Source organism: Thunnus thynnus, chromosome 24, assembly GCF_963924715.1.
Source record: "Thunnus thynnus chromosome 24, fThuThy2.1, whole genome shotgun sequence".
NCBI lineage: Eukaryota > Metazoa > Chordata > Actinopteri > Scombriformes > Scombridae > Thunnus > Thunnus thynnus.
Window position 1 is genome coordinate 5,497,155 of NC_089540.1, and position 6,858 is coordinate 5,504,012.

The following is a 6,858-nucleotide window of genomic DNA, read 5'->3' on the forward strand; positions in this document are numbered from 1 at the left end:
GAGTCGGTGAGGCATTCAAGATGGAGAAGGGTCTAGCTGCAGTCTTGTACACTCACCCTAACCCTACACGACACACCCACTTTACTATGACACACCCCCTCTGATGTTGTGACTGCATGTTACATGACACACACCCCTTGACCCCTAACCATAACCCTAACCATCTCCCTTGTCATGCCTAAATCTAACCAAGTGGGTGTGTCATGTAGTAAAGTGGGTGTGTTGTGTAGATACTGAACCTTTGTGCTGCGGCTGCAGCTAGATATATTTGGGCAAGATGATGCTGTGAACAAATTGGATCAATATGGATCAATCCCAATGGCCCCCTAAGTCCTGAACCCTCACAGACTTAATTGACGTCACCATGTAAGTGCTCGAGTATGAGAGACTGCAAGGTCTCGAAATGGTATATAATCTTTTTTTTTACGCTTTTGGGCTTCCCCTTGTAACCCCGTATTTAATGTCACAGCACTATGAAGTGTGGGTAATTTCATCAGCCACGTCTGCAGAAATGTGGACTTACAGAAAGTGTGCGTAAAGGGCTCAAAAAGTCTGCGAGAGAGCCCTCATGCACTTGATGATTTGACAGTGGAACAGCCCTAAGCCCTCGCACACTTAGCGGTAGCAAAGTCCGTGAGTGTGGACATTTGGATTGGGCCTTTGAACCCATGGATGTAAAAACAGAACTGGATACAGCATTGGAGGCCCTGTTCATTCCTATGAAAGATGCTCAGTGGCTCTATTAGACATTCCAAATGTTATCGGACCGAATGGATCAAATTCTGATAGTGAAATGAGTCATTTCGCAGGGATTGTTACACTCAAAAAAATTACAGACGTCTCTTTCACAATGTAAGTTTGTGGAAGAAAGTCTTTTTGGGCCAGTGTGACTGATATGACATAATTGCACAGTTTGGCCGTTGTGTCAAATTTGCTTCAAAGCCCGACACTGTTCCTGTATCCACTTCTCTTTATACATCCATGTTTGAACCAAGCTCTGCTGCCAATTTTAACATTATTAGTGAAAACGTAATTACAGATAGCTTGCCTCTAACAGACATCGGTTATAACTTAAACTTTGTTAATTGGTGGGAAAATGTGACTCCTGCTCCAAAATGTCGAGTTCGGGCTTTGACAAGAGGTAAAAATGTTGTGAAAAGACAAAGACCATGTGCAACGCAGCAAGTTTAGCTAACAATACGTCACCTCTGGCAAGCAGCAGTACTGAAGTTAGCTGTAATGTCCTAATGTACAACTGTCTTGATTATACTGCAAGAGATGAACTGAAAATCAGTGTGATGGATGAAGAAGAGTTTGCCAATCTGCTGATTACACCAAGCAAACCACCTCCAAACAAGAGGGGAAAACCTTAAACCAGCAACCTCCCGACTTTGTTTCCACACTTGTTCAGCTGATCAGCACTCAGTCCAACAAGTTGGATTCAAGACAACAAAACCGAAATAGTGGAGTCCAGTCCATCTGTGAGGAAATCAACTCCATGAAAGGAAAAGTTACTCAGTTTGAACAGCTTTACCAGGAAGAGAAAAAGAGCACTGCCATCTTGGAATCACAGATTTGGAGAGGTACTCTCTGTCCTGCACTCTGCGCGAACCTTTGGCTCAATGGCGTACCATAGAAGATAGAGAATTCTGTACTAACAATAATGTAATTTTTCAGTTCAGAAGTCAGGAAAACACACACAATTTCTATTTGGACTCCACTAAATCACAACAGACAAAAACTACACATATGTTGGCCTCAACATGAGCTCCACAGGAAGCTTCAGCTTGGCTGTGAAAAATCTGAGAGACAAAGCAAGAAGAGCTTTCTATGCAATTAGAAGAAATACTAAATTTGATATTCCAATTAAAATCTGGCTAAAAAATTCCAATTTGTATTAAAATAGATAATTCTATATGGCAGTGAAATCTGAGGACCAAAATTAATTAATGAATTTGAAAAATGGCCCAAAACATTATCAAAATCTTTCCACACCGAGTTCTGTAAGAACATCCTGCAGGTCCAGCGAAAGACAACAAACGATGCCTGTAGAGCTGAACACAGTCAATACCCCCTCATCTTGAAAATGCAAAGAAAAGCAATTAAATTTTACAATCACCTAAAACTAGTGACTCTCAGACATGCAATCAAACAGCACAAATCTGCCAAGAGCTACAGCCAGAGAAGAGTCCCCTCAGCCAGCTGGTCCTGAGACTCGGTCCAGACAACCTAACATGCCCCGGACAGCCTCAGGACCCCAACACCAAACCAAATTATCAACCTACAAAAAGAAAACTATATCACATATTGGAAGGAAACACCTAAAACAATGTTATCTGTTAAAATGTTATCTGACCCAAAACGTAGACTTCACATTACACATCTGACCACAGTAAAAAGAAAATTTAAGAAAAGCACAGCCTTGCTGTAGAGAAGAGTTGGCATAGACAGAGCTGGCTGCCAGAGGAGGAGAGACTCTGCTCCCAAATACCAGGCTCTGACAAATAAACATTTTCCCAGCATAATAAATATACACCCTGACTTTGAAAACATAACAGACATAGAGAAACTCCCATATTTACTTGGGGAAACGCCCAAATGTGAGATGATTACAGCCTGAGAAACACAATTCTGTATTGACTTTTTTAATTGCTTAATTTAATTAATTAATTAATTATTTTTTATGTATATATCAGTCAACCTGGTTTTTAGGCCTGTAATTTATCTATTGAAACCTGAGTAATATATATTATTTGATTTGTAAATAATTAATGATTACATTTTGCTGTTGTAACCTGGTTATATATATGTTGCTATATATAATATTGTTATTATAACTCTTTAAAGACTTCAATTATTGATCATTTAGAATTCCTTGCTCTTATAACAAACACACACACACACAAAAGAGTGTTCATTATTTTCTGCTATTTTCTTGATTTTATGAATTGTACCTTTTTATTTTTCTTGTTAATGACATTATTAAGCTACTGGATCCTTTTGCAATACTGTCTTTATCACATTCATGCCAGTAAAGCATATTGAATTGAACTGAAATTGAACCAGCAGGTGTGAATGGCTTTGATCAAAATATCCCAGGCTATTTTACCAGAGGATAAGAAGCACCTACCAGAAGTGGTTGACAGTCCACCGCCTCGGTGCAAAGAATGCAAATGGGCCCAGAAGTATTACTATCCAGTTCTCATCCCGGGTTCACAGAGTGGCGGTCTGGGTGGCAGCCAGAAACTCTCACTACCTGAGTGATAAAGGCCTGTGCTTTCCTGAGGACCTCTGCAAAATCGACAGAGAAAATCAGAAGAAGCTGTGGCCGGTGGTGGAAGCAGCCTGAAAGGAGGGAAAGGTGGCTTTCTTCATGGCAGGAGGCGGTTTCATTGGAAATAGAGATTTTCGCTCCAACTTCATGATATGGAAACCAATATGAAGGCAAGGAATAATAGATGATCAGCTAAAATACTGTAGTTAATCCTTGCATTTCAGGTAATGGAAAGACAAAACCGCTTTTTTGTTTCTACACTGAATGCACTTAAATTGATTTATGTTAACAGACTCATGCATTTGGACTCGTTTAGTTGACTTAACCTAAGTAGATTGACATTTTCTCCAGTTTGGAGATACAAGCTCAAGAATGGAACTCATTTTTTCATGAAAGGACACTTTAAAATGGCTTTAAAGATGTTGCATAGTTTTATGGGTCTCCTTAATTACAGTCGCTTTTTCAGAGCATGAGAGTAAAAAGAGGGATATTACACTCTTCTCTAGCGGGGGTAAAAGTCCAATACATTTATCTTTCTAAATTTCATCTTTATTTTTATGGTCATTTATACTAAAGGGGCTTAAATTCTACCTAATTTTTGCTTTAATATTCACATAGTTATGACTGTAAATGGTGCAGTTCTTGGTGCTTTTTGCAATAGTTCCTGGTGACTTATTGTCTAGTTATTGATAGTTCAAACTGTCTGTCTTTTGTTTCTCTTAATGCCAGGTGTTTAAGGGACAATGGGAGGTGCAAAGCCTTATTCTTGTTTGCAAAACAATATAAAATTGCTATTTGGTTATTTGATTTGATTTGTTGTGTAAAATGATACCTTCAGACAGACCCTCACCTTCAGACAGTCTGTGCGTTTTTGTCAGGACGAGGGATGTAAAAGTGAGTGGTGGTTTATGTGACTTACATATGTATTTTACAGGTCATTAACTTAATGAACATGCTTAACCACAGAGACACAGTTTTTCATGGCTAATTTAGATGACTAATTATGCAAACAAGGGTATAATAATAACCCCTTTTTAACTATTTACAGTATAGTTTGACATTAATCCACAACATATTGTACATCTTGTTCTGAAAAACCCGTCAAGAGAACATGGGAACCATTACAATGACGAACCACCTTTATACATTTGTTTCCCCATTTGAGTTGTTTCTTTCTTGTTATTGAGCTCCTCTTCCAAGAACAAGTGGATTACACAAGACAGGAAGTCCAGAAGTGTTATTGTATGGCTCATTATCCTGACAACAGGATTATGTGTGCATGTGTTTGCCTGGGTAGAGGGATTTTACTTCCTGCTTTACACCAGGCAGAACCACTGGAAATAAATACACAGTGAAAAATTAGAGTGGGAGGCACCTCCACACCTTGGGATTAAACAGCAGACCATAATGAGGCCACGCCGCGCGATGTCCATCTCTGTTATGCCTGTTGTGTCTTCAGACTGGCTGCTTGATTGCTATATTGGTTTCTGTATCTCTTTTTTGATGGTACTTCTGGTTTCATCCATCTAATCAAAATCGATCAAAATGTTGAAGCTTCTTGAAATGTTTTATAGGTATTTAACAAACACAACTTCAGAATTATTATTAGAGCATGTAAACCCTGAATTATATACATACTAACATTATATTGCTCTTTTTTTATCAAATAGTCTCACGGTTTATCTATTTAACCGTGATCTCTCAAATCTTTTTCTCAACAGATTTCAGCATTTACACCTAAGAGAAAATTGAGAGATTACACCAGTGAGATGGTGGACCTCCCTAAAGTAAACTACAGCTGTCACTGGAATATTTTGTACATATTACATTAGAAAGGTAAATGCCAAATCAGATGACAAGATCCCCCTTAAAAACACTTACTACTTATCACTACTGTAGGTGTTCAGACATGTTAAATGCGTATTAAAAAATCTCCATAAAATGTCTCAGGATTTATTTGTGTCAGGATTTCATAGACCCAGAAAAGTTTTCCATGTGGAATAAACCCAAGATGAAGACGTTACCCAGCGAGAGGCACTGATGTGTAATTTAAGGTGCATTTTAAAATGCTTTTTTTTTTCTTGATTGATTTATATGGAAAACAAGCCTATTGCAACAGTGCAAATGTAGCCTCTTGGAAAGATGTGAAAAGTAGAAAATGCCACAATCACTTTGCAGTTAGTGAGTTACCTGTTCCAGTCTGACTGTGCTGCAGTATATTGAATGTGTTGCTCTGTCTTACTGACTGAATGCAGCTGAGCCACAGCCACAGTGAGCATGAAGGACTCCATATTGTCTTAGTGGTGTTTGCAACTCTCTCCAAGCTAATGTCTGCCTAAAGTCACTAGATTTGTTGCTATTGGTGGACATTTTTAAATAAAGTTGCTAAAGGGGCTTTAAAAGTTGTCTTTGTAGAGTTGTTTCAAGAAATACCCCAATGAGTTGGCTTGAAACTGTAACATATTTAAATTGAAACAAAGTGTCAGTAACTCTACAAACCTGCACCGCCTCTAAAGTCCAGCAGAAAGATCCATACATTGAAAAGTGCTTGCACAGCATACAGTAATATAGATTTAGTTTGACCCCCCAGTGTTTTCCCTCCATGAATACAAAAATTTCTTCATTTGCATTGCATGGCTAATTTTAACAGATGCAGATTATGAAGTATTTCTTGTTGTTGTTTTTCAGTTGACATGGCTTTACAGATTTGTTGAAAAAAAGTGAATGGTCTTCAGTGTATTTTTCTACAGTATCCATGAAAATGAGATGGTAACCCTCTCCACCCAGAGCTGCTCTAGACCACTTGGAAGACTAGCTCATCTTCTGGCCTGGTGCTGAGTGCACTGCACGATGACTCATGGCTGTAAAATTATACGGATAGAATGAGACTTAACAGTGGAAGACTGACAGATCTGTTGTGCTTTCAGCACTTGTGTGACTTTGCACAAAAAAATCGAATTATTCTCAAACAAGATCTACGGAGAGACTTGTAATCCATGCTGTCAAATGTTCCAGGACTCGCTCTCTTAACTGCTAATTGTAAGGTTTTATTGATGGACTCCATCAAATTTTGTTGATTTTATTTTAAACCTCATGCAATATTGTACACTGTTAGTCTAATCACTTTTATAAAACCCTCTTGTAAATCCTTTTTCATTAGCAGGTTTAATGGTTACCAGTCTTAAAAAGAATTTGTCTGTAAAACAATAACAATTCCTCATCTTTCTGTTTTCTTATAACCCAAGTGAATCATGAATGAAATGTGTTCTCACACTCAAACAAGTGGGAAAAAAATCAGTTTAGGTGTTGTGGGAAGAAATACTTATTTCATCTGGATTTTAACTGATATCAACTGAAACTCATAGATTAACATCTTCATTAGAGGTTGTAATCAAAAGTGCATCCAACACCTACACCTGTTCCTTGTAGGCTCAGCTGTTCTCTTAGCAACCCAACAGCTCCATCTAGTGGAGATGCATTTAGTAAACTCCATAATATTTAGGGACTGTTAACATTCAAGTCATAAAGATTATGAAAACAATCATAAAAATATCATATGCTACTTTTCAACCTGAATACCAAGA